We start from the raw sequence: 27892 nt of genomic DNA, 5'->3' as shown, positions 1-27892 counted from the left end.
CATCCTCAGGGGAACTTTGCCACCGGCTCAGTGTGGAGACGTCACCGTCCCGCTCGGATTCGTGGGGCTCCAACAGTGTGGCCCCTGCGAGGACCCCCCCATCCTCCTTGCCCTGGAGCTGCTGCGGGACGGCCCCCCGGGACGCACTAGGTCCTGAGTGTCCCAACGGCAGGGGCTTCCCGTTGTCGCCTCCCCGACCCCGCTGCTGGTTTCTCCGTTGTGCTGGGGGCCCCCGAGCATGGACGTCGTAGGGCAGAGAAGACCTTGGGCTGGATGGAACAGAAGGCGACTCTAGGTCTCCTGCTCTCTGTCCTGTAAGGAACGCAGGCCCCACCCCCTCCACCCTCACCGTGTTTGGGGTCAGCCATTCCAGCGGGGTGAGGCGTCCCCTTGTGGGTGCCATTGGCATTTCCCTGAGGACTGTGGACACTGAAAACCTTTTCCTGGGCTCACTGCCATTTGCATTCTTCTTCTGATGCCAGTGGGCAAGGGGAGGTCCCCAAACGCTGGTGGGACCTCGACTCCAGCCAGTGTCCAGACTCTTGACACTGCCGGGGAAGTGAATTCAAGGACCAGTAGGAAATAGAGAAAGGACGGAGATTTATTGTAAAAGGAAAAGTACACACTCAAGTAAAGGGAGTGCGGGAGGACCCAAGAGGCAGGCAGGTGCAAGGGGGTTTGGGGCTGCCACCTTTCTGGGTTTCTTTAACCTAGGAGTGGAATATTCATGAAAATTCCTGGGAGAAGGTTGAGATTTCTCAGAACTGTGGTGCCCGCATTTTTACACCAATTATGGGTATTCTGGGAAATGCTAGCGGGCTGGCCGGTGTGGGTTTAGTATGTTAACCAGCATATAATGAGGTGCTAGGTGAAACCTAGGTCACATTCAGGGCCATGCTGGGTCCACTCATTCTTACACAGCTTGGTCCACACGCTGTTTTTCAGCATCTTGTCAGCCCAGAGCCTCTGCAGATATTTCAACAGATTCCTTTTGCTAGTCACCTGAAACAGCTGCCTAAAATTTTCTATTCATGCCGGGCGCAGCGGCTCACGCCTGTAATCCCAGCACTTCGGGAGGCCAAGGTGGGTGGATCATGAGGTCAGGAGATCCAGACCATCCTGGATAACACAGGTGAAATCCCATCTCTACTAAAAATACCAAAAAAGTTAGTCGGGCGTGGTGGCAGGCGCCTGTAGTCCCAGCTACTCCGGAGGCTGAGGCCGGAGAATGGCGTGAACCCGGGAGGCAGAGCTTGCAGTGAGCGGAGACCGCGCCACTGCACTCCAACCTGGGGGACAGAGCAAGACTCCGTCTCAAAACAAAACAAAAAAAAAAAGCAAAAAAAAAAAAAAAAAAAAAAAACCCCGAAAAAACAAAAAAACAAAAAACAACAAAAAAATTTTCTATTCATTTGCGACCACCGTGCAGTTTACCTGTCTCACTTTGGAGAAATGTCTATTCAAATTCCTTGCATATATTTAAATTGGGCTATTTTCACTTTATAATATTGAGTTGCAAGAGTTCTTTCTACATTCAGGATACCAGTCCCTTACCAGATATATGATTTTCAGATATTTTCTCCCATTCTGTAGGTTTTTTTTAACTTTCGAAATGTAGTTCTTTTTGAAGCACAAAAGTTTTATATTTGCATGAAATGAAATTCAACTACCTTTTATTTTGCCATTTGTGCTATTGGCATACGGTACTTAAGAAGCCTTTGCCACCATGCGCCGTGACTCACACCTGTAATCCCAACACTTTGGGAGGCTGAGGTGGGCAGATCACCTAAGGTGGGAAGTTTGAGACCAGCCTGACCAACATGGACAAACCATGTTGGTCTCTACTAAAAATATAAAATTAGCTGGGCATGGTGGCTCATGCCTGTAATCCCAGCTACTGGGGAGGCTGAGGCATGAGAATTGCTTGAACCCAGGAGCCAGAGGTTGCGGTGAGCCGAGCCAAGATTGTGCCATTGCACTCTAGCCTGGGCAACAAGAGGAAAAATCTGTATTTAAAAAAAAAAAAAAAGAAGAAGAAGAAGTCTTTGCGAAATCCAGGGTCACAAAAATTCACTGCTCTTTTTTCTTCTGAGACTCTCATATTTTCATGTCTTAGGTGGACATCTGCCATTCATCTAGAGCTAGTTTTCGTGTGTGCTGTAAGGAAGGGGTCTGCCTCATTCTTCTGCATGTGGCATCCGGTTGTCCCAACACCATTCACTGTAGTGTAGGATGCACCTGCACAACCTCCTGTCCCTATCTTCTGTACCTGGAGTCAGAAGTGTATCAGAAGTGCTCCCAGGGTTTCTCCCAATGAAATCTCCTCATGTGAATCCCATGTAGGCACTTGCTTCTCAGAGGACCTGGATTAAGGAGTGGATTCATCACAGGAAATGATATTTCATGAGATGGAACATTCTGGGAATACTGACACTCGGCAGACCTCTTACTAAATCAAAAGTAAGAAATTGCATGATTTGGTCATTTGGGTCCCACAAGTCTTCTGTCAACTTAGCTTTTTGGTGTTTAATTTTTAAAAATTATTTCTTATGTTGCTGTTGTTGTTGTTATTGTTGTTTTCTTTGAGACAGGCTCTCACTCTGTCACCCAGTCTGGAGTGCAGTGGCACCACCATGACTCACAGCAACCTCAAACTCCCAGGCTCAAGTAATCCTCCTGCCTTAGCCTCCTGAGAAGCTGGGACTACAGTCACGTGCTACTGCACTTGGTCAATTTTTAAAATTTTCTGTAGAGACAGGGTCTCACCCTGTTGCCATGGCTGATCTTCAACTCCTAGTCTTAAACAATCCTCCAGCATTGGCCTCCCAAAGTTCTGGGGTTACAGGCATGAGTCACCACTCGTGGCCCAAAAAGTTCTTGCTTTTTACTTTTCACATGTTGTATGACATTATGTAGATTTAGAAAATACTGAATAAATAATTTGGGCAATGCTATACAATAAAATGTTTTCTTCAGTCACAGCTTCCTAAAAATAGAAGTGGCATTAAAATGTTGTACATTTGTCAAATCTCAAAGAAGTTTCAGATCTTTAGGGTGATTCTGACCTCTCATTTTGGTTGACACAATAATCCATAAAAACAAGTAAAGCGTGCACTCTGATCTGGAAGGCGTAGGGAGGTGAAAGTATTGATAACCCAAAGTGACAGCCTCTTTTATAGACATGATCTTGCCTAAATTTCTCACGCCCCACAAAAGAGGGTCCTGAACTCCCTGCTTCTCCAGAGCTCCCTGCAGTCCTTGAAGCACTCTCTGGCTGTCTCTGCAAGTGGCTGAACAGCTCCTCCTCTGTGGGGCTGCGGAGGCTCCAAGTCCCCTAGGCCCAGGGGCTGTCATGCTCACCAGGTCCCACCAAGGGTGCACCCCACCATGGGTGGTGGAGGAGACCAGGTGTAGCTGCTCCTGCCCCTACCCCTCTCCTGACTGGCCAATCTTAACAGGAGGAAGGAGTAGGGATGAGTGCAGCCATGGAGGTTGGTGCTGGGAAGAACAGAAATGAAGACCTTTGTCGAATCCCTTAAATGATGGGGATCCCTTTCTGAGTTCTAGCAGCTGTAGGGTAGTCTGATGTTTGCATTCCTTTTGTGTGTCTTAAACCCTATTGTAAGGCAGCCACTGTGCTAGGTGCTGGGTTTACATGTGGGTGATGGATGTGTCCAGTCCTTCAGGAACTTAGAATCCAGGGACAGAAACAAACACCCACGTGGCTGCTGCTGCTGATGTGATGTCCTTGAGGTGGTTGAGGCTGAGAGGGCAGAAGAGGGGGTGACTCATTCTGCCTGGGGAGTTGCATGGAGGCTTCTTGAGAGGTGGCATTTCAGACTATTCTTGTAGGAATAGGAATAATACAGCGTGGCCAGATGGGAGAAGACAGGGCACATGGCAGAGGGACAATCATGAGGAGGAGGCCTGGGGGTCCAAATATCACAGAAGTTTGGGGAGCTGTGAGAAGTCTGCAATAATGAACCCTCAGTTACTGGGGTAGACTCTTTCCACAGGGAGGAGGGAATGTCAGAAGGGAGGATAGGTTAGGGGGATGAACAGGAAACTCCTCAATTCACCATTCATACATATACATACAGCATATGCTACCACACACACAGACACATGCACACACACACAAGCATACATACGCTAACACATATACACACACACACACACACCTACAGACACATGCACACACACTCACACAAACACACAGGCACACACATGCTAACACATATATGCAAACACACACACCCCTACAGACACATGCACACACACAAACACACAGGCACACACGCGCACGGGACAAACTGGGTGACAAGGAGCTTGGCACAAACTCACTGTGAGAAAACACTCTGGGATTACTGAAATATTTGAAGAATGAGCCTTGGAGTCACTTTCAGCAGAGATGATAGCCGCCTTTTTCTGCTGTTCAGACCATATTTGAGGGTTCCGCCTCCTGCGGGAATGCTCACCCCCATGAAGTCAGGACTCACATGTCACCTTTTTTAGAGACCTTCCTGTTCAGGCTACTGAGGACCTGGGGGCTCCTTTCCCGCTCTTCCTCCCCACAACCTTGTTCCCCACCCCCTGAATCATCTGTCATCTTCCTACGTCCGATGCAATGCACCTGCTCATTATGTTCACCTGTTGTTCCCACTGGAGCAAGGATTTTGTCTGTTTTCTTCAGAGAAGCATCCACAGCAGTCCATTGTTGGTGCTGAGGCTGTACTTGCCATGTGAGTGAATAAATGAGAGGCAGTGATTGAGGCAGGGGCCTCTTTCTTGTTCATTTGTTCACTACACTTTAGATAGTAACGTAGGACATGGTGGGACCAGTGTTTTCTGGGCACAATAACTCAGAATATATTGTGAAGACAAGAAGTAGAAAGAAATGTTAGGTGGAAGAATATGAATTTTCAAGAATATGAATTCCCAGCTGGGAAGAGTGAGAAGAAAAACTCAGGAAAGGGGCAAGGTTGGCTTAGTCGTAGCTAACATGGTGGAGAAACGCAGCTTTCTGTGATAGAGGGCCTGAGCTGTTAGATTTCTCTGCAATGCAGAGACCACCCCCACAACCTGCGCTGTGTCCTCCTCTCTCCCGAGGCAGAATGCAGCTCTTGTGCCTTCAGGGCCAAGGAAGCCACAGTCCCAGGCCAGAAAAAGGGCTGAGGTGGACAGTGGGAAAGGAGGGGGTGGGTGCAGCAGAGGACGCCTGGCAGCAATGACTTCCTGAGGGTAAAGAAAAAATGTCACTTGAGTATGGGAAAAAAAGAAGGATATAAAGAACAAGGTGGAAATCATCTGAAATTCCATTATGCACAGCTTAATGTTAGGGTTTAAGTACAATCATATGTAATTTTTATAAAATTGTGATCATACACCTTAGAATTATTTTAAATGACTTAAAATCATTTTAAATATTTAAATTATTTTAAATCATTTTAAATGAGAATTTATTTTTTAGAGCAGGGTTAGAGTTCATAGTGCAGAGTTCTGTCTTGCCCCTGTCAGTTAAACCCACTTTTTTTGGGCCTCGTGTCATTTTTAAAATTTATTCATTTTTATTTATTTTACTATTCTTGGATACATGTGCAGAACGTGCAGGTTTGTTACGTACGTATACATGTGCCATGGTGGTTTGCTGCACCTATCAACCTGTCATCTAGGTTTTAAGCCCTACATGCATTAGGTATTTGTCCTAATGCTCTCCCTCCCCTTACCCCCTACTCACCCCCCGACAGGCCCCAATGTGTGATTTTCCCCTCCCTGTGCCCATGTGTTCTCACTGGTCAACTCTCACTTATGAGTGATAACATTCACTGTTTGGTTTTCTGTTCCTGTGTTAGTTTGCTGAAAATGATGGTTTCAAGCTTCATCCATGTCCCTGCATAGGACATGAACTCATTCTTTTTATGGCTGCATAGTATTCCATGGTGAATATGTGCCACATTTTCTTTATCCAGTCTACCATTGATGGGCATTTGTGTTGGTTCTAAGTCTTTGCTATTGTAAATAGTGCTGCAATAAATATACGTGTTCATGTGTCTTTATAACAGAATGATTTATAATCCTTTGTGTATATACCCAGTAATGAAATTGCTGGGTGAAATGGTATGACTGGTTCTAGATCCTTGAGGAATCACCACATTGTCTTCCACAATGGTTCAACTAATTTACACTCCCACCCACAATGTAAAAGCGTTCCTATTTCTCCACATCCTCATCAGAATATTTATTCATTTTTAATTTCAATTTTCATTATAGATTAAGGAGTACACATGCAGGTTTGTTACATGGGTCAATTGTGGGAGGCTACAGCTTGGGGTCTCAATGATCCCAGACAATGAGCATTGTAACCAGTGGTTGGTTCTCCAGCCCATGTGCTCCTCCTCACTCCCCTGTCTAGTGATCTCCAGTGTCTGTGGTTGCCATCTTTACATTTTGTGTATTCAATATTTAGCTCCCACTTATAAACAGGAACCTGCGGTATGCAGTTGCCTACTCTTGTGGTAGGTCACCTAGGATAATGGTCTCCAGCTCCATCCATGTTGCTGAAAAGGACGTGATTTTGTTGTCTTTCGTGGCTGTATAGATTTCCATAATACATACGTACCACGTTTTCTTCACTACATTTACTGTTGCTGGGCAATTAGATTGATTCCGTGTCCTTGCTAGTGAGAATAGCACTGCAATGAACAATATGGGTCTATTTGATTGAATAGATTATTTTATTTAGGTATATCCCCAGCAGTGGAACTGCGGGTCACATAGTTCTACTTTAAGTTCTTTGAGAAATCCCCGAACTGCTTTCCACAGTGGCTGAAAGAGTTTGCTTTCCCAGCAACCATGACCTAAGTGTTTCTTTTTCTCCTCAGCTTCACAAACATCTGTGGTTTTCTGACTTTTTAAGAATTGGCATTTTGACTGGTATGAGATGGTAGCTCACTGTGGTTTTGATCTGCATTTCTCTGGTAATTACCCAGATTGAGCATTTTTTCATGTTGTCAGCCACTTGTAGGTCTTCTTTTGAAAAGTGTCTGTTCACTTTTTTTTTCTTATTTTTTAATTGGATTTTTGTCCTTGCTTGTTGAATTGTTTGAGTTGCTTGTAGATTCTGCATATTAGATGTTTGTCAGATACATACTTTGCAGATATATCTCCCATTTTATAGGCTGCTCACTGTGTTGCTAGTTTCTTTTGCTGTGCAGAAGCTCAGCACAGCAAAAGTTTGATGAGGACCCATTTGTTGATTTTTTATTTTGGTTACAGTTGGTTTTGATGTCGTCATCATGAAATCTTTGCCAGGCGCTATGTCCAGAATTGTATTTCCTATGTTATCTTGTAGGATTATCATAGTTTTAGGACTTACATTTAAATCTTTAATTCACATCAAGTTATTTTACATATATAGTGAAAGGCAAGGGTTCAGTTTCATTCTTCTGCACATGGCTAGCCAGTTATTCCAGCATCATTTGTTCAACAGAGAGTCTTTCCGCATTGCTTATTTGTATTGATTTTGTTGAAGGTTAGATGGCTGTAGGTGTGAAGGTTTCTCTCTGAGCTCTCAATTCTGTTCCACTGATCTAAGTGTCTATTTTTGTACCAGTACCATGCTGTTTTGATTACTATAGCCTTATATTATAGTTTGAAATCCGACAATGTAATGCCTCTGGCTTTGTTCTTTCTGCTTATGGTTGTTTTGGCTATTTGAGCTCTGTTTAAATTCCAAATAATTTTTAGATTAGATTTTTCTAATTCTGTGAAAAATGACGTTGGTATTTTGATAGGGATAGCATTGCATCTATAAGTTGCTTTTGGAAGTATGACCATTTTACCGATATTGATTCTACCAACCCATGAGCATAAAATATTTTTTCCATTTATATGTGCTGTCTCTGATTTTTTTTCAGCAATGTTTTGTAGTTTTCTTGGAAAGATTTTTCATCTCTTTGGTTATATGAACTACTAGGCGTGTCATTTTTTTTTGTGGCTGTTGTAAATGCAATTGTGTTCTTGCTTTCATTCTCGACTGGAATGTTATTGGTGTATAAGAATGCTCGTGATTGTATACATTGATTTTGTATCCTGAAACTTTACTGAATTGATGTATCAGTTTCAGGAGCCTTTTGACAGGGTCTTTAGGGTTTACTATATATGGAATCACATCATTGGCAAAGAGAGATGTTTGACTTTTTCTTTTCCTGTTTGAAAGCCCTTTCTTTCCTTCACTTGCCGATTGCTCTGGCTAGAATTTTTTTGTCCCCAGTACACTCTGCTCTCAATCAAATAGGCTGAAGAGCAGTCTCCTGTTCTGTGATCAACAAGTTTATTAAAAGATTCCATGCAGATGAAGCTCTATACCTGTTGCAAGCCAAGGTTTCTCCTCTTTGGAAAGACTCTCTGGGCACCCAGGCGAGTACACATATTTCCAAATTCTGCCCAGCCTGGAGGTCTCCACCCACGGTACCACCACCTTCAGGTCTCTGGGGGTTACAGCATCCACTGCAGCTCCCCTTCTGCACCTGGGGTTTTTCTTTCTGAGCCCATTCACTCTCACAGCTCTCTCATTCATTCAGTCGTTCCCTCTGCCTCCAACCACCACTTAAATCATGTTAGGTTCACCTGGTGATACAGAGAAGAATCATCCTCTGTGGGTCTGAAAAAGACTCTGGATTCCTGGTAAGTGGGTCCTGGATCCCCCTGGTTGCTGGAGAAAGTGGTGAGGACCCTTCATGGATGGGGAGGTGAGTGAGGTTTGTGTGGGTAAAAGTGCCAGGCTGAGATGGGGAACTAAAGGATGTGACTTGGGTGGTGGCAGTGAATGGTGAAGAGAGGGGTGAAAAATGTCTGGTGAGCCCCTGGGTGCAGGTGAGTGTCTGCAGCAAAGTACAGGGGAAAGATCAAGGGTAGGGAACCCTGGGGGTACTGGAGGGCTTGTTTGGTAGAGAGTGTGTGAGAGCAGACTGTGTGGTTGTTAGCGGTGTCTGTGGTCACATCTTTGCTGGATCTCCCTCCCTACTTTTTCTCTCTCTTTATTTTTACCTCTTCAAAGAGACCCCATGTTTGTGAAGGGGCCACGGCCTGGACTCAGAGCTCCAGCTCTCCTCAGGGTGGGCCTAGCATTTGCTGACTTCAGGATGGGCCACAGGGCTCATAACTGAAAAAGGAAACCTTCCCTGAGTCCTCAGCATATGCAAGGACAGGGTTCCTGGCATGATCTACTCATTTCGTCATCTGTATTCATAGCATTTGTTATTTTCCACATGTGGACATCCATGCCTAGAAAGCTGAAGAACCTCACACAAGAATATTCAGCCACAATGTCAGCTAACTTCCATTATGAATGTGTGATCTCTAGATCATGGCCATTACAGTCACCTGTGGCCACCCTATCCCCATCCTGGGCTGGCCTGCGTCTAGTGGCCAGGAGTCTGCAGCAGGGGTGAGGCAGGAGGGCCCAGGTGTGCACAGAGGCCCCTCCTCCTGTCACCTGGCTGTCCTGCCCAGGACTCTCCTGACAGCCTTCTGCCTTCTTCCTGTTCCCCCAGTCACTGGCCCAGGTCACCCAGCCTCAGGGGTGGTGCTACCAAGGCCTTCCCAGTGGCCTCCTCCCAGGACTAACCAGGGCTCCTGTCCCCAGACTTGTGCATGGGAGACTCTTGTCACACACAGATCCCTGGACCTGCCAAGCTCTGCCCCTCCCAAGTCTGAAAACTGCCCACCCCCATATGCCTGTTGTCCTCCAGACCACGTGACTCCTCCTGGACAGAGGCTCTAGTGCATCAGGCCAGAACCTTCTAGGTTCCTGTGTCCCTGCTCAGTCACAGAGGTGGCTGCCATCCCATGTCCCTGTCTTCAAGCATAGACAGGCCCTGGGCTTGGCCCAGGCCTCCTCCCCTTTCCCACAGCATCAGGACCCTGGGGATTGAAGGTCACCAGGTGCAGGTTCTCCCCACACGAAGACTATGTGGAGTGGGAGGTCTGTGCCTATTTCTTTCATTTAATGGCGAAAGGGCTAAGTGACTGGGGGAAGAGTGGGACTCAGGCTCTACCAGTCTTCACTCCAGGCTAAGCTGTCTCTAGCAGGCTGGGGCCACTGGCCCCTCACTTCCCTCCTACTTCTGCCCACAGTTCCAGATGCCTCCGTGGTGACTGAGACGAGGATGTGCTGGGGATTCCTCAGTTGTGGGCGGGTGGAGTGACCACAGGGATGAGCTGCATGGAGAGGGGGTGAAGCTGTAGACTCAGGCCTGGTCGACCATCAATGGCTGTGCCCTAAAGTGAGCCCCAGACAAAAGGAGAACCCTCCCTCAGCTCCTGTGCCCATGGAAATCCAGCCCTTCACGGATCTGAGTCTCATCTGGATTAGGACATACATTTAGAAAGTGATGAAGGAACTCTGGGCCTGAGCTGCTTCAGTCTCTAGAGGGGCCTGGGGGTTGCCTGCAGGGGACGAGGGGGCAGGAGAAGCTGCCTGAGGCTGAGAACAGAGGGTGAGAGGGAAACACCCGGAGGCCCTGGCTTTGCAGGAGGAGGAGGAGCTGTGCTGCATTTATGGAATTATTTGACTCTTCACATCAATTTCTAAAAAGTAAGTTTTCTTGAATTTTTGGATGTGCTTTTTAAATAGTATGACAAATTATGAAATAAGCAAGAACCACAGTTGCTGCAGCACAGTCCAGAGAACTTCTCTTTCTGCCCACTTCAGGCCCTGGTGCCCCCTTCATCTTTAATGACATCATCTGATGACCCATACTTCAATGTTTTTCCTCCAAACCAGGACACTCTCCTAATAACCACAATATGATCGCCAAAGCAGATTTCACATCCACACGTGACACCATCTCACACTCATGCTCCTCTCAAGGTTCACCAATTGTTTCCGTCATGTCTGTCACAGACAGAGATCTGAGAGATGAGGCATTTCCTATCTCCCTATTTTGCTGAAGATACAGGAGATGGTATTTTATTTGTACCATTTGTTGATCTTTACATTTTGGAACATACATGGAGAAATCCAGATTGATGTGGTTAATATTTTTATGTGTCACTCAGAAGTCATTAGTATATTTGTGACTTCCAAATCCTTCCAGCATTTTGGTTTCATTTTTGCTAGTTCAGAGTTTCTAGGTTGATGTAGACTAAAACAGAAATCTTTCACTAAACTTGCTAAGTCTGGAACTCCTGCTGGTCTAGAAATACACAGGAGGTGGTGGGCAGGTGGCCAGCCAGAAGGGCGAGTTTGATCGAGGCCGTGCTCACAGGGGCTTTTTGGTATCATCTTCAACCTTCCGAAAGGACACAAATGTTGGTTTAAGAGGTGGAGGAGAACACAGACCATCCAGGCAATCCTTCCCTAGTCACTCCACGTCTCAGAGCCCCCTGCACTAAGGAACCTGTTTTTTCCCTTGAGTCCCAACCCTGGTGCCTGCAGCTTGGACCAACCTCCTTCTTCCTTTGTCACATCACAGAGTCAGCCCAGGCCCTGCACCTGACCAGGGGATGGAGTGGAGGGTCCTGCAGGACTGAAGCTGGTAGTGATGGGCCTGCTCCCTCACTCAAGGCCCTCTCTACCCTCTGATGAGAGGGCCTAAAACATAGCAAAAGGTTGAGGAACTCATCCAAAGAGGGGGCTCTGTATTCCTGTGCCCTTGGCCTTGGGTGGGCCTGCAGGCAACATCCCTCCTTCTCCTTCCTCAGCCTCTCCACACTGGGAGCAGCACCCATAGCTCCGAAGGTGACCGTCCCTGTTCCACATTATTCATTGCTGGTCCAGCCCAGTGGTGCCCATGGAACTCCAGCAGCAGCTCAGCTCCCCTGTGTCTCAGTCCACTCTGCTCCAGACAGGGCAATCAGCTGGCTCAGGACCTTGAGTACATAGAAGGCAGGATGTCAGGGGAGCTGCCTCATGGCCCGGACTCGAACCCCATGGGTCCATGGGACTGACTTTTTAAAAAACCTTCTCATGAGCAGCCTCTACTCTTCACCTTCCACCTTAATCGCTGAACTCAAGCCACTTTCTGTGGGAAGACAGCTGTGAATTTCCTCCTTTTGAATTAGGTGTACCAAGGCTCTCCCAGCACTCCACCTCCTGGTACTAGACCCAGATCTCTCTTTTAGCCTCAGAGATGGAATCCCACTTCCCTTGTCACACCCGTGTAAAGCTACCAAAATGCACCTAACCCAACTAAGAGGACTGCCCATGCCCAGGCCCTCAAATCTGAGGAGATGCCTCCGCAGCTCCTGCCACCCCAGGTCATCCTGCAAGGCAGAGGTTTTGTCCCCCTCTGATGTGGGGCAGCCCCTGGGACTGGTCCTGGGGTAGGAAGGGAGAAAGGGTGTCCCTGTCCTCAGGGAGCTCACACAGCTGCTGAGTGAAGCAAGGTGACAGCACAGCCCACCCTCCTGCGGTGGTGGAAGAGGAGGTCATGCCCCAGGGCAGGGGAAGGGAGGATCTCAGGGCTGTCATTGGAGGGGGTTTGGTTGGATTTCTAGAAACAGAGCAGAAGAAGGGAAAGGAAAAGTGGTCCCAGGAGGAGGGAACATGAAGCATAAAATTCTGGAAACACCATGTTGCCCAGTTTCAAGGCTGGTGAGAAATCCACAGTGAGGGGAGCAGAAGCAAGTGCAGGGAGGAAAAGGAGTCAGGAGGGAGAAGGGAGAGGAGGATGGGAGAGCACAGGCATGCCAGCTCCCCGAGGAGGAGCCCCCCAAGAGGGGGTTATGTTCACACTCACTCACACACACACTCACACTCTCTCTCACACACATACATGCATACACACACACACCTGGCTGATTAGATCTGAACTCAAGACAGCTACCTTTGTTTTCTTCTCACTGACTTGCTTCAGCGTTTTTACCCAGTGTATCAAGAATGCCTCAAGCCAAGTTTCAGTCTCCCATTGAAATCTTCTGGAACATGGTCACATCCTTGTTCTTATCCCACTTCTCTTTCATCTTGGGGCCAAGATAAAGCACTGTCCACTTTCTGTTGTTTGGGTCAAAGAGGAGGAACGTCTGTCCATTTAAGAGGAACTGCCAAGGTCTTCTGCCGTGTCCATGGGCTTCGTGCTCACAAGACATCCGGGCCTGCAGAATGAGGGGCTCTGCCCCGTTGGAAAGAGATCAGCTCTGATCTTGATAAGTCCTGAGCCCCACCCTGCTTCCTTTCCTGGCTCCTGGACTTGCTCTTTCTGCTGCATCCTGCCCATGCTTCTCAGCCTCTTGGGTGAAACAAACTTTTGGTTTATTTTTTACATGAAACCAATAAATACCTCTAAGTTACTATCCTGTCTGCTTCCTCCTGTCCTGGACAATTTTAACTTACCGCTGGGTATTCAATTCTCCACTCAAATGTCAGGCAGCTGCTCTTTGAGGAAATCCACCACGTCTCTTAGGGTTTCAGTCTGTTCTTCCCAGGCTTTTGTGACATTGACTTTCTTCCCCAGAGGAGCAAAGGCTTTGGCCTTACGGTTAACACAGTCATAGTAAAGAAAAGGCCTTTTATCTACCTGGCCTTGAACTTCACACCACTGTGGTTCAGGTCTGAACTTAGGAGTGATGGTGAAGTCATAGCAAAGACAGTGTGCGTCTGTGGAAGGAAAACACAGGAGGTGTGGGGGGAAGTGGAACCTGAGACCCCCTCCTCTTCCTTATGGTGACTGCAAGTGAAGGACTCTGAGGGGCTAGGCTGGCAGAGCAAGATGTGCCCCAGCCAGGACTGTCATGTCAACTAGTTAAAGACTAGAGTGTCTCCCTTATGTGAGTTCAAGACGAGGATGCTCCCTGCAGCCAAAAAAACACGTGTCCCCCCCAAGGCATATCCCACCTGGGCTCTGCCCACATCAGTCAGCACATGACCCTGTCACTGGAGGTGCCAGGGCTGCTGTGGCAGGAAAAGGCCTCGATGAGGATGACCTTCGGCAGCAGCCTCGGTGGACTGCGGGAGGTGGGAGAAAGTGTGGGGGATGCCCTGGATGCTCCAGCACAGTGGATGGGGTGAAGACAGAATCCAACTTGAATTAAAAAAGAGGTTATTGTCATGGTCACAGGATTTAACACATTGGCAAAGCCCCTGGCCATCATGCCCACCTGCTATGAGGATGCATTCCTGGAACCCTGGAAAAGGGATGGTTCACAGAGCGAGAAGTGGAAAACCTAGAACTTCTTTTTTTTTTTTTTTTTTTTTTTTGAGACGGAGTCTTACTCTGTCGCCCAGGCTGGAGTGCAGTGGTGTGATCTCGGTTCGCTGCAAGCTCCACCTCCTGAGTTCCCGCTATTCTCCTGCCTCAGCCTCCCGAGTAGCTGGGACTATAGGCGCCTGCCACCACGCCCGGCTATTTTTTTTTTTTTTTTTTTTAGTAGAGACGGGGTTTCACCAGGTTAGCCAGGTTGGTCTCGATCTCCTGACCTCGTGATCCACCCGCCTTGGCCTCCCAAAGTGCTGGGATTACAGGCGTGAGCCTCTGCGCCTGGCCCTGAAAATCTAGAACTTCTAAGGCAGGGTGTAGAGGAAGGGATCACAGGCTCAGAGAAGCGCCCATGCCAGGGAGGTCTGAGTGTGAAAATCCAGAACAATGTCCATCCTCTGTGCTCATAGGAGGCCTGGAGGACTCCTGTTTAACCCAGCATATAAAGCAGGCCCTGGGAGAAGGCAGCAGACTGTCAAGAAGCTCAGGAATGCCTGTTGCTGAAGGCCGGGGTTGGGGGTAGGAAATACTCTTCCCAAAATGGCTCCCGGGAGTAATGATCTGAAATAACTGATCCCAGGTGGAGGCTGTCACCTGTCAGGAGCACGGAAGATGCAATGATGCAAAAAATTAGAGAAGTCACAATGCCAGCTGGAGTCCTGAGCCACAGAGAGCTACGCTCATGGCTCATAGAACAAGGGGGACCAAGAGGCAAAACAGATGGAGACTCACCCGGATCCTGCTGGACTTTAACCACAATAAATAAAGACAAAACAGAGAGCTGGATCATCGGGAGGCAGAAAGTGGACATTTCATTAGAAAACTGTATTACTTTGCCGAGTTTCCAGCACTAAGCCACTTCTCAGACAGACCCAGGATCCATTACTAGAAGCAGAGTCCACATTCCAACGAGGAAAGACCCTTCAACCTCACAACAAGTGCAAAGCTTCTTTTCCGACTTCCCCACATACACGCATGGCCCGCAGAGCTTGCTGTGAGGGGCTGTATTGTGAATATAAGGGGCTTGCTGGCAACATAGTCCCTGTTGTCACTGATCAACTCTGCTGTGGTATCTTGATAGCAGCCACAGACAATCCATGCGTGATGAATGTGGCTGGACCTGTCACTAGGGCCCTAGGACTCAGTACACATTAGATTCTAGAAGCATCTGTGGTCAAAAAACATTTTGTGTAGAGTCTATAACAATTCCCCACTGGAGAATCAACAGGGTCACCTAGTGCCCAGAAGGAGGGCCATGCCACTGGCAGCAGGAAATACATCACACCCTTCAACAGTGGTTCTTGTTTTATCCTAGGCCCTGGCAGAGATGGGGCCTCCAGCCATGGGAGGGCAGTAACCACACAGCCTCAGAGCGGCCCATTACGGGGTGGGCTCCTCACCCTGTATGTCATTAGGAAGATAGGCCCGGCAGTGAGAAGACGCAGGTGCTTCTCCTGGGATGGGCAGGAACAGGGCCACAGGGAACCGAGAAGCTGCAGAAGCAGTTGGCCCCGATCCCCAGGACACCACATAGCTGCACCCCCTCACCCTCAGCTCACACCCGAGGCTTCAGGGGATGACCCTGATGGCCCTGGTGGACCATAGATGCCACTCAGCTGCAAAGGAGGGGAGAGTAGGCCCCAAACCATGGAACCCCCACTGCCATCATATCCACACCACCCAGAAGCCACAGGCAGGCTAGGACCTGCTTCTGACTTTTGGAGTTGCAGCTGAGACCCCACCTGGAGATGTTACCCTAGGGGATGGGCCATCAACTATTGTGTCACTGTGTGTATCCTCATCTGGGGTCAGCAACCTAGGATAGTGTCCAAATCTGGGCCCTTTTTTATTTTCAGGTTGTCCTGGCCTGCTGTTGCTCTACAAAGGGATAGGACTTGACACAGAGACAGAAAACCCATGCCCTGAAAAGACCAAAGTGCTTCCTGCCTTCCTTTCTAGAAAGGGTTTGCCAACTCCTGCCTACCTTTCTATATGACGCTGGCTTCCCAATAGGAAGAATAGGTGAATCTAGGCTCCAAGGGCCAAAGTAGATGCCTCTACTCACCTGCGTTCTCAGGGTCGTCCTGAGGGAAATGGCACTTTCCAACCCCCCCTGAACAGGTTCTCTTGGGAGCTTGGGGTGTGTTTACTGGGATGTGTCCTCAACAAGGGGAAAAAGGTGCTGGTTGGTGGGGGAGGTGGTGAGAGTTGCTTCATGGATAGGGAGGTGAGGGAGGCCTGTGGGGTGACAGGGCTGGGCTGAGATTGAAGGTAAAAGTGTGTGACCTATTTGGTGGCAGTGTGTTGTTGTCATTTATTACTGGATGAATGAAGGGGGACGAATGCAGAAATTAAGACAAAGACAAGAAGATACGTTTTGAAGAAGGGGTCGCAGGCTCTTTGCCTCTAGTGAACAAGGGCCCTGAGCTTTTACAGCCCTTCACTTGTATTAGGTAGAAAGAGCAGGGAGGGAGAGGTAACAGTTGGTCAGCTGTTTGATTTATCACAGGTATACAAAATTGTTTTCTTTGTACAACAGGCTTCAGATGTTTCTACAGATAGTCACGAGGAACACTGCACTGCGGCGAGTGAGCACCCTCCGTAATCCTTCTGGCAGCAGATGCAGTTTGTCAGCTTTCCAACATTCTGCTTTTACGAGAACAGTTTTCCGTTTACTCATATAGCCTCCAGTGGTATACTGAGTTGGTCACGACCCCCATTTTCTCTTGGGCCTGCAACATCTCCACCTTTTCGTTTATGCATAATTGGATAAAGGTAATCGCAGGTTGTGTAGCTCTCAATTGCTGTTTGGTGGTCCAGCTGATTTTGCAGACTATGAACAGAAAACAGAAACATAATAACATTAATCCAATAGTTATATATTTTTAAAAAAAAAAGACATTGAGGTGCTGTTTGAAGTAGGTCCAAGGGTTAAGGCTCTCCAAATCTTGCTGAAATTCTGCCCAAGTTTCTAAAGAGGGCTGAAACGCTTGAGTCTGCTTATTTAGGTTAAGGATTTTACTTTGTAAATCATTAATATCAAAAGCAACATTGGATGTTAAAGCTTCCTGTAAATGGGCTTTTACAAGGTTCCATGGATATTCACCTTGATTATATTTCAAATACACAAATATGGGTATGGTTAAAATGACAACACAGTTGCTGCTGCTGTAACTGCAAACTTCGTACTTGTTCTCTTAGCCACAGAACAGTAGTCTTTAACATTGCCACTTCTGTTTGTATCTCAGTGTTAATTTTATTTTGAAATAGCCATGCCTGGTCGGCTGTACGTGTCCAGTTTTCTACATATTGAGCTGTTTGAACGGAGATTGTGCCTTGCTACTGAAGACACCACAACAGAGGTTATTAATGTAACTAAGGAGACTAGCAAAAATTATCACGCCCAAGGTTCTACGAGCATGATGAGTAAACTGAGTAAAAGGGAGTTTTATAAGACCTAAAGTGGGAGTGGCCGCTCAAGGCTCAGACAAAATTATAGGAATTCATAAGCCAGGAATGTGACCTAGAATTATTAGGGTAGATATACTGTGTGTTTGTATGGTGCTAGTATTAAGGCAATGATACAGTTGACAGGAATCACAAGTCAACTGGGCATCATCCATCTGGAGTTGGTCCTCTTTTGCTATTAGAAAAACATAGGGATTAAAAACACAAATTGTAAATTGAGTGGTAATATTTTCTACAAGAGTAACATTAAAACTGCGTTTAGCTCTGTCACTATTACTGAATAATGCTTCAACTTAAATGCTGCCATCCATAAATGGGAGTGCTGCTTTCCAAATCGATTTCTGAATTGGACCTCTTTTTCCTTGATAATGCCATTGAGGTAAAGGTGGGCTAAAGCCTGTACCGTACCGAGCAATTTGTGGGGCAGATCGGGATTGACTCCCAATACGATGGGGCAAAGAGATGTCAGAGTTTTGCCACTGGTGCCAGCAAAGTTCATGTCATGAGGTTTGATGCTCATCTCCCCCAACAAAATAACCACGGGGACCCCAGTCAATAATGTCTCCTATTGGCATGGACTGTTTTCTAGCTAGGGAGCCAAGACACTGGGTCCAAGGAGGAGGGTTAGAATTATTAGAGGGAGCCCACTCTGTATAATTAATGCAATTTGGGCGATTGGGCCAGGAGTGATTAGTAGCTACACCAGTAATATTAATAGAGCTAAGGCCCAATAGGTACATACATTTTTCGTGGTAACTCAACCATGCCTGGGATTGAATTGTAAGACAACTGCAGTTGAGTGATGTATTCTAGGTGATGCATATAGGAAGTCCTTCCAATGGAGCGGTGTAATTAATACCACTGTTCTGAGAGTCTAATTGCTCTGTGTTAGGGTCCTGGTGCCCATGCTCCTTGATCATGATATAGCTCTGGATGAATGTCACTCCACAGTACAGGTCGTACTACTGGGGGGTTGGGAACATATATGCCTAATATGTCTTTGCCTCTGCACAGGGAAAACATACCGCACAGGATATTACTGCTAGCATGGCCATAAACCTGGAGTCAGGAGTTTTGGCCTGACTCTGATGCTCCAGTAGTTTCTCAGTTTCCCGTGTGGTTTTTTTTGATCTATGAAACACAAGCATACCCTTATCCGCATGTCAGTAAATCCACCGGGACTTTTCATTGTTCTTCCTCTGAGTATTTCCATAATACCTTTGGGTAAACTTTCTTTTTTTCCTCTAACATTTGCCAATGTCATTCTGCCAGAGTCTTATTATCTGTACCAGGAGTTAAAAAATGTAAAGTAAATAAAGCTAAATGTAGTTTTGTTTGAGGTAACAGCTGGTCTCCTACTGCCCCTTTCTGTTTATTTAACATACGTTGTAATGTTTGATGTGCTTGCTCTATGATGTCTTTTCCTTTAGGATTATAAGGTATTCTTGTTTATGAGTGATTGCCCATAACTAAAAAATGTTGAAAAGTATCACTAACATAAGTACGTCCATTGTCAGTTTTTATTTGTTTAGGGACCTCCATATGGGCAACTGATGACAAATAGTGTTGTCAGATATGGCCACCTCTTTCCTTTGGCATGTGGCATGTATCATATGAGAGTAAGTGTCTATTTTCACATGAACATAACTAAGTTTTCCAAAGGTTGCTATGTGTGTAACATTTATTTGCTAGATTTCATTTGGAGCTAAGCCTCGTGGATTACATCTTTCCACAGGTATAACAGCAGGGACATGTTGACAAGTGGTGCAGGCTTGTACTATAGCTCCAGCCTGGCTGTGAGGCAGATGAAACATACAAGTAAGGGCAGAAGTGTTTTGATGCAGTAATGCATGAGAAGCTTGAGCTTGTTGAAATACCGAGCTAATCAATGCATCTGGTCTCTCATTACCTAGAGATAGAGTCCCAGAAAATTTTGTGTGACAGTGAATATGAGAAATATGGAAAGGAGCAGCACGAGAGTGATCAGCATGCTGAAGCCTTAGAAACAAGTTAAACAGTTCTGGGTCTAGGGTGCTTTCAACAGTGGCATTCTCAATGTGACTGGCTACATTTACAACATAAGCTGAATCACAGACAATATTAATAGGAGTTGAAGCGGTGAGCTGTAAAACCTGAATAACTGCCATGAATTCTGAGCATTGAGCTGCAACTCTAGCGGTTTCTATTGTTTGAGTATGCTTAGGTCCATAAATAGCTGCTCAGCCTTTGGAAGAGCCATCAGTAAAATAAGTCTGGCCACCTGGAAGGAGGATAAAGGGGTGAACTTTATAAAATTGTAAAACTTTGTCTGAAGGGTAATGAGTTTTTATTGCACCCATCGGTTTAATTTGTGCATTAATAGCTCTTAAATGATGTCGTTTGCATTCTCAAAAGTTGGAGTTATGGTGAGGGGATTGGGAGGGAAGTGTCTGCTGAGACCCTGGTTGCCAGCGAGTGCAGCAAAGTGCAGGGGGAAGTTGAAGGACAGGGAGCCTTGGGGATGCTGGAGGGTTTGTGTGGTGGAGAGCCAGTGAGAAAAGAGCATCTGTGTTTGTCTGGGATGTCTATGCTTGCATTTCTGCAAGATCCCCTGCCTCACTTCTGGTCCTGACCATGTCTGTGGCCTGGTAGCTCAGGCTCCTTCCGCCCCAGGGTGCAGTGGAGGTGCCAGCCTCACCAGAGAGTCTCGCCACGCCCTCTCGTCCCCTCTAATCCTCTTCCCTCCCAACCTCTGTTATAGGAGATAGAAAGAACTCATTTAGGTAGATAGGGTAAAGAGAGTCCCAGGCAAAAAAAAACTTCCTTTTAACAAAAAGAAGCTCAGAAATCGCTCCCTTTCTAACCTCAAGCACTTCAAAGAAGTCACTTCTCTTCTTACAAAGAGAGCCTAGAAGATCAGGCTATAAAACGCAGATCAGCGACTAGGGCACGGAAGGAGGAGCTTGCTGGGTAATGACCAAACTTCACATACATAGAGTGGGCCCCCGCAAAAACAGTGGGTCTCAATGAGCACATTCCTGTCCATTTCTTTCTCCTTTCTTTCTTCCTTCCTTCCTGCCTTCCTTCTTTCTGTCTTTTTTTTTTTTCCCCCGAGTTTCGCTCTTGTCGCCCAGGCTGAAGTGCAATGGCGCGATCTCGGCTCACTGCAGCCTCCGCTACCCGGGTTCAAGCGATTCTCCTGCCTCAGCGTCCTAAGTAGCTGGGATTACAGGCGCCCGCCACCACGCCTTTTTGTTATTTTTAGTAGAGACGGGGTTTCGCCATGTTGACCAGGCTGATCTCGAACTCCTCACCTCAGATGATCCACCCGCCTCGGCCTCCCAAAGTGCTGGAATTACAGATGTGAACCACCTCGCCTGGCCCCTGTCCATTTCTTTAGGCACACTGAGATAGGGAAGCCGGAAGCGTGCATGAGGTAGGGATGCCTGCAGCTGCAAGAAGGTGCCTGGGAACAGGCGCAGAAACTCTGCATCCGCTTTTATCACAGTCAGGTACTTAGCACAGAGCAGCACAAACTAAGAGTTGGCCTGTATGATCAACGAATGGGGTGGGGGCTGCTAGAGACTCTGCCGTATGCACATGGCACACCTAGTCCTAACCGATTCTTCGCGCCCTATGGAGATAAGACACCCCCTCCTCACTAGCCCATTTATAAAAACCCTGACATTTTTACAACCTGGCAACCCATTCGGGACTCCTCTCTGTGACAGAGAGCTTTCTTTCCTTTCGCCTATACAACTCCTGCTCCAATCTCACTCCGTGGATATGCGTCCCCGTCCTTGATTTCCTTGGTCGTGAGACCAAGAATCTTGGCATTTCTTCCAGAAAACCAGCTGTTTTACTGCCGTTCCTTTCTGGCCTCATTTCTGCTACTGTGTTTTCACGGGCGGGGAGAAGCAACTCCAGGGACGCGACAGAGCCAGAAGGAGCCCTGCCCGGGGAATGGAGAAGGGCATGGCGCGGTCAGATAGTTCCTCCTCCCGGACGCCCTCTCCTCTTGCTTCGACCCATTCCTGGAACTCACTGGCCCTCGGGGTCCAGGGACAGTCCCGCAGCAGAAGCAGAGCCAGGATGCAATGAATGAACGTAGGGCCCTCAGCCAGCGTCTTTGGGAGCAGGACTTGGCGATGGAATGCAGACGATACCGCTGTTCACCGCGGAGGAAATGTGGGCGCCTCCCGCTGAGCCGTCCAGGGCTTTGGTCACCCGGGTGGAGCCGAAGCGGGGAGAAACTCCCTGACGTTTCACTCCGCCTGTCTCCTGCTTCCCATCCTTCCCAGGAGATCATTTCACTTCATTGTTTTGCAATATTTCCTCCCACTCGAGCGCTGCTTCTTTATTTTCTTAAATGCGTGTTTCACAAAGAGCAGGGATTGAGTTTTGTACTTTTGCTGTGTTGTTCATTTTTGTGTGTCTGTGGGTGGTGAAATCGGGTCGGAGTCCCTCTAAAGTCATTTTTGCCTCTTGCTCTCCTCAGGGAGGATATTAAAGGCTTTTGTGGATTTCAACCGCAAAAACCTTTTGTCAAAGTTCCTTCCGAGGGTTTCAGTTCCGTCCCGCCCCGTCCCTCCGGGTTCTTCGCGCTCCAGCGGCGCCCGCTGCGCCAGAGCTCAGGCTAGGTTCCGCCTGCCCGATGCCCCACAGGGTCGTTCGGCCGCCACTGCCGCCGTCCCAGCAGGAGGGACAGGGCCTGGAGCCGGTTGCGGTCGAGCCAGTTGCGGTGGGCGGACTCGCCCATCGCGGCAGGGATAGTTTTTTTTTTTTTTTTTTTTTTTCCTCAGGGCTTGAGGCCAGAGGAAATCAGAGGCAACTGCTGGCTTCCTTCTACAACCCGGTGTGGGGGACTGGGAGGACTTCACACCCGGCTCACGCGGAGACATCACCTTACAGCTCAGGCCCTTGGGGCTCCCACTGTGCGGCTTCCCTGTGGATTCCCCTCCTGCTTGCTTTGAGCCTGCTGGTGGGCGGTGCCCGTGACCCACTTGGTCCTGAGGGTCCACGGGTTGGGCCAGGAGCTTCTCGTCGTCTCCTCCCCGACCCCGTCGCTTGAGGACCAGGGCTTTTGGTTCCTCCGCTGCGCTGGTTCCCCTTCCAGGATGGACGTCCTGAGGCGGAGAAAAGCCCCGGACATGTGGAAAATTAGGTTCACAGAGAGGATGGGAGAAAGGCAAGGAGAAGCAGGTGGCAGGAGAACAAGGAGAAACCCCCGCCCCGAAAATGGGAAGAAGGTGACACAGGGACAACCTCCCCACCCCAGGTTAGTCAGGGTTCTCCAGAGGGACCGCACCAATAGGATATGTGTGTGTGTGTGTCTGTGTGTGTATGTGTGTGTGTGTGTATGAATGAGAGTTCATTAGGGAGAATTAACACACACGATTTCCAAGGCGATGTGCAATGGTAGACCGTCTGCAAGCCGGGGAGGAGAGAAGCCAGTAGAGGCCAGTTCAAATCAGAAAGCCTCAAAACCGGGGAAGCCCACAGGGCAGCCTTCAGCCCCTGCCAAAGCTCCCAGAGCCTCCCGAAGTCTGAAACTGCTGCTGCAGGTCCCAGAGGCCAAAGGCCAAAGAACCTGAAGTCTGATATCCGAGGAGGAAGGAAACAAGAACCCACAGGGGAGGCAGAGAGAAGCCAGAGAGATCCGCTGGCAGTCACCCCACCCTCTCCCGCCTGCTTTCCTCTAGCCCAGCTGGCAGCCCATGGTATGGTGCCTACCCACAGTGATGGAGTTTTCCTCTCCGAGTCCTGTGACTTAAATGTTAGTCTCCTCTGGCAATACCCTGACAGACACACCCAGAAACAGTCCATTACCAGCCATCTAGACATCCCTCAATCCAATCCACTGGACACCTAATATTCAGCATCACAGTCCTGCAGGCCACACTCTTGCCCACACTCAATCTGGACTCCATCTCTCTGCGCTCTACACCTGGAAGGAGTGAAGGATCCAGTCTCTCCATGTCCTCCCTGTGATTCTGATGACAACCTTCCTTCTGGGTGTGAGGTGGCATCTTCTTGTGGCTGTGATTTGCATTTCCCTGACGGCTATGGATGTTGAGCCTCTTTTCATGGGCTTAGTGACCAATGTATAGTTCGCCGGAGAAATGTTCATTCAAAACCTTTCCACATATTTATATTGCATTATTTCTCTTTACAATATTGAATTGTAAGAGTGCTTTATATATTCGGGATACCAGTCCCTTACCAGATATATAATTTGCACATATTTTCTCCAAGCTGTAAGTTGTCTTTTCACTTTCTAAATGGCATTCTTTTCGAAGCACAGAGGTTTTACCTTTGGAATAAATCAAATCAAACTATTTTTCTTTTGTCAATAGTTCTTTGGCAGGGGCCGGGCGCGGTGGCTCACGCCTGTAATCCCAGCACTTCAGGAGGCCAAGGTGGGTGGATCACCTGAACTCAGGAGTTTGACACCAGCCTGGGCAACACGGTGAAACCCCATCTCTACTAAATATACAAAAAATTAGCCGGGCGTAGTAGTGTGTGCCTGTAGTCCCAGCTACTTGGAAGGCTGAGGCAGGAGAATCACTTGATCCTGGAAGGTGGAGGTTGCAGTTAGCTGAGATCGCACCACTGCAGTGCAGCCTGGGCGACGGAGCGAGACTCCAGCTCCAAAACAAACAAACAAACAAACAAACAAGAAACAGAAAAAAGAAAAAATAGTGCTTTGGCATACAGTGCTTAAGTAGCCTTAGCCAGACCCAAAGTCATACAGATTTACGTCCATGCTTTCTTTTTTCTTTCTTTCCCTTCCTTCCTTTCCTTTCCTTTTTCCTTCCTCCCTTCATCCCTCCCTCCCTTCTTTCCTTCCTTCCCCAGGCTGGAATGCAATGGTGCAGTCTTGGCTCACTGCAACCTCTGCCTCCCGGGTTCAAACCCTACTCCTGCCTTGGCCTCCCGGGTAGGTGGAATTACAATACAAGGTCCTGCCACCACACATGGCTAGTTTTTAGCAGAAACGGGGTTTCACCATGTTGGTCAGGCTGGTCTTGAACTCCTGAACTCAAGTGATCTGACCACCTCAGCCTCCTAAAGTGCTGGGATTACAGGCGTGAGCCACTGTGCCTGGCCCTCCAACCCCATTCTTTAGGGCTTTTCTCTGGTAACCTAATGACCTACCAAAGCCTCCCCCTCCTAGCACATGTTGGGGATTAGGTTTGGGGGGACATAGACATTCAGTCACCAGTACCACCTCAGCTGAGTATTGTCTCCATGGAAATGAGGAAGCTGGATAGCCTTCTCCCCACAGTCGCCCCTTGACTGTCATCCCCTCGGAGTGACACTGAGTGACACTCCCTGGTGTGGAGAGCTTTGTGTGTGTGGTGCACTCCTACCCCTGCCACACTCAGGCGGGCAGCTGATGTCACCACTGCAGCTCTACTTCCTGCCTGCACAGAACCTCCAGATCAGCTGAAGGTCAGAGATGTGGCCTTCTCAGGTGCTTCCTGGGCACATGCCAGCCGCTATGCACATCTCATTCCCCAAGTCTTTCTCTCAATTTCCCCCAGTAGCCACTTGTTTGCCCCACATGCAAACGGTGGGGTTGTACACTTTCAATGATTGCTTCTAGCCAGTGCTCTGAGGCTCTGGCTTTTCCCCTAGAGAGAGACCTCAGCGGGTCAAACAATGACAAACCCAATGAATGGGGTTTTTCCAGTGAGTCCCAGACAGGCCAAATAGAGTTCTCTGGGGCTGGGGCTTTTGAGGGGCTCCAAGCCCAGGGTGCCCCTCCAGCGAGTGGAGACTGTGGCCTTGCAGCTGTCACTGACATGGTGAGTCCAGTGTTTTCTGGGCACAATAAATCAGGATATATTGTGCAGACCACACATAGAAAGAAATGGTAGGAGGAAGAATAAAAATTTTCAAGTATGTACTTGGTAAGAATTAGAAAAAAAAACAATGAGGAAGGGGCAAGGTTGGCTTGGTTGTAGCTAACCTGGTGGAGAAACGCAGCCGTCTGTGATAGAGAGCCTGAGCTCTTAGGTTCCTCTGCAATGCCAAGAGCACCTCCACAACCGGCCCTGCATCCTCCTCTCTCCCGAGGCTGAATGCAGCTCTTGTGCCTTCAGTGCCAAGGAAGCCACAGTCCTAGGCCAGAGGAAAGGCTAAGGTGGACAGTGCAACAGGAAGGGGTGGGTGCAGAAAGAGAAGGCTGGCAGCAAGGATTTCCTGAGGATAAACAAAAAATGTCACGTGTAAATGGAAAGAAAAGAAGGGTATAAAGAACAAGATGGAAATCATCTGTAATTCCATTATACAGTGTTAATTTTAGGGTTTTGGCACTTCCATGTATAATTCTTATACAATTATCATCATACAACTTACGATTATTTTAAATGATTGGGGTTTATTTTTTTGAGCTGGGTTAGGGTTCTTAGTGCAGAATCCTCTCACTCCGTTCAGTTAACCCCAGTTTTTTGACCTTATGTCGTTTTTATTTATTCATCTTTAATTTCAACCTATATTATACATTAAAGGGTACACATACAGGTTTGTTACATGGGTAGATTTTGGGAGGCTGAGGCTTTGTGTCCCAGTGATCCCATCACCCAAACAGTGAGCATGGTGCCCCACAGGTCGTTTTTCAGCTCAGATGCCCCTCTTCTCTCCCCTGTTTAGTAATTTCCAGCATCTGTGGTTCATGTGAATTCAATGTTTAGCTGCCACTTTCAAATGGGAACATGCAGTATGTGGTTTTCTGTTCTTGCCTTAGGTTGCTTAGGATAATAGCCTCTAGTTCCATCCATGTTGCTGAAAAGGACATGATTTTGCTGTGTTTCGTAGCTACATAGATTTCCATGGTGTCTATGTACCACATTTGTTTTTTTCATTCAATTCAGGGTTGTTGGGTACTTAGATTGATTCTGTGTCCTTGCTAGTGAAAATAGCATTGTTATAGACATACTGGTGCAGGTGTCTTTTGGATAAAATGAATTCTTTTCCTTTGGGTATATCCCCAGCAGTGGGATTGTGGGATTGAATGGTAGTTCTATTTTAAGTTCTTGGAGGAATCTCCAAACTGCTTTCCATAGCAGCTGAACACGTTTGCTTTCCCACCAACAGTGTCTGTTTCCTTTTCTCTGCAGCCTCACCACCATCTCCGACTTTGTGACTGGTAAGAGATGGTAACTCATTGTGGTTTTGATTTGCACTTATCTCATGAATAGTGATATTGAGCATTTTGTCATGTTTCTTGGCCACTTGTATGTCTCCTTTTGAAGTGTCTGTTCATGTCTTTGCACATTTTTAATTGGATTTTTTGTTCTTGCTTGTCAAATTGTTTAAATTCCTTATAGATTCTGGATATTAGACCTTCATCAGATGCAGAGTTTGCAAATAGTTCCCCCCATTCTACAGGCTGTTTACTGTGTTCCTAGTTTCTTTTGCTGTGCAGAAGCTCTTTTAATGAGATCCCATTTGTCAATTTTTGTTTTTGGTACAATTGTTTTTAGTGTCTTCTCCATGAAATCTTTGCCAGGCCCTATGTCCACATTTGTATTTCTTAGATTATGTTCCAAGATTTTTACAGTTTTAATACTTATATTTAAATCTTTCATCCATATCGAGTTATTTTACATATATGGTGAGAGGTAGGGGTTCAGTTTCATTCTTCTGCATATGACTGGCCAGATATCCCAGCACTATTTTTCGAATCGGGGATCTTTCCCCTATTGCTCATTTCTGTTGAAGATTAGATGGCGGTAGGGGTGCAGGTTGATTTCTGGGCTGTCTATTTTGTTCCACTGTTCTAAGCGTCTATTTTTGTGCCAGCGTTGGTCTGTGTTCGTCACTGTAGCATTATAATATAGTTTGAAGTCCGGCAATGTGATGCCTCTGGCTTTTTCCTTTTTGCTTAGTACTGTTTCAACAGCTTGAACTTTCTTTTTTCCTTTTAGTTCCAAATAAGTTTTAGAATGGATTGTTTTAATTCTGTGAAAAACAATATTGGTATTTTGACAGAGATACCTTTGCATCTATAAATTGTTTTGGGAAGTATGGCCATTTTAGCTATATTGATTCTTCCAACCCATGTGCATGAAATATTTTTTCCATTCATTTGTGTTTTGTCTTATTCTTTTTAGCAGTGTTTTGTAGTTCTCCTATAAAGATCTTTCATCCCTTCAGGTCAATGAACTACTAGGTACTTCATTTTCTTTGTGGCTGTTGTAAATGTGATTGTGTTCTTGCTTTCATTCTCAGCTAGAATG

The 27892-nt window shown here is 47.3% G+C and overlaps 2 protein-coding genes across 2 annotated transcripts in view; both read right to left on the bottom strand.

Annotated features, from left to right (window-relative positions):
• LOC112623571 (UL16-binding protein 3-like) overlaps nucleotides 1-27892 on the bottom strand; it is a 170391-nt gene that overhangs the window by 131680 nt on the left and 10819 nt on the right. The window lies entirely within an intron of this gene.
• The window catches only part of LOC112622640 (UL16-binding protein 6-like), a 48468-nt gene continuing 31784 nt past the window's right edge, over nucleotides 11209-27892 (bottom strand). The window contains exon 7 of the mRNA XM_025382355.1: nucleotides 11209-11294. The gene's annotated coding sequence lies outside the window, so the exon portion shown is untranslated. The remainder of the gene's footprint in view (nucleotides 11295-27892) is intronic.

This window comes from Theropithecus gelada, chromosome 4, assembly GCF_003255815.1.
Source record: "Theropithecus gelada isolate Dixy chromosome 4, Tgel_1.0, whole genome shotgun sequence".
NCBI classification, from domain to species: domain Eukaryota; kingdom Metazoa; phylum Chordata; class Mammalia; order Primates; family Cercopithecidae; genus Theropithecus; species Theropithecus gelada.
This window is presented reverse-complemented; position numbering and strand designations above follow the sequence as displayed.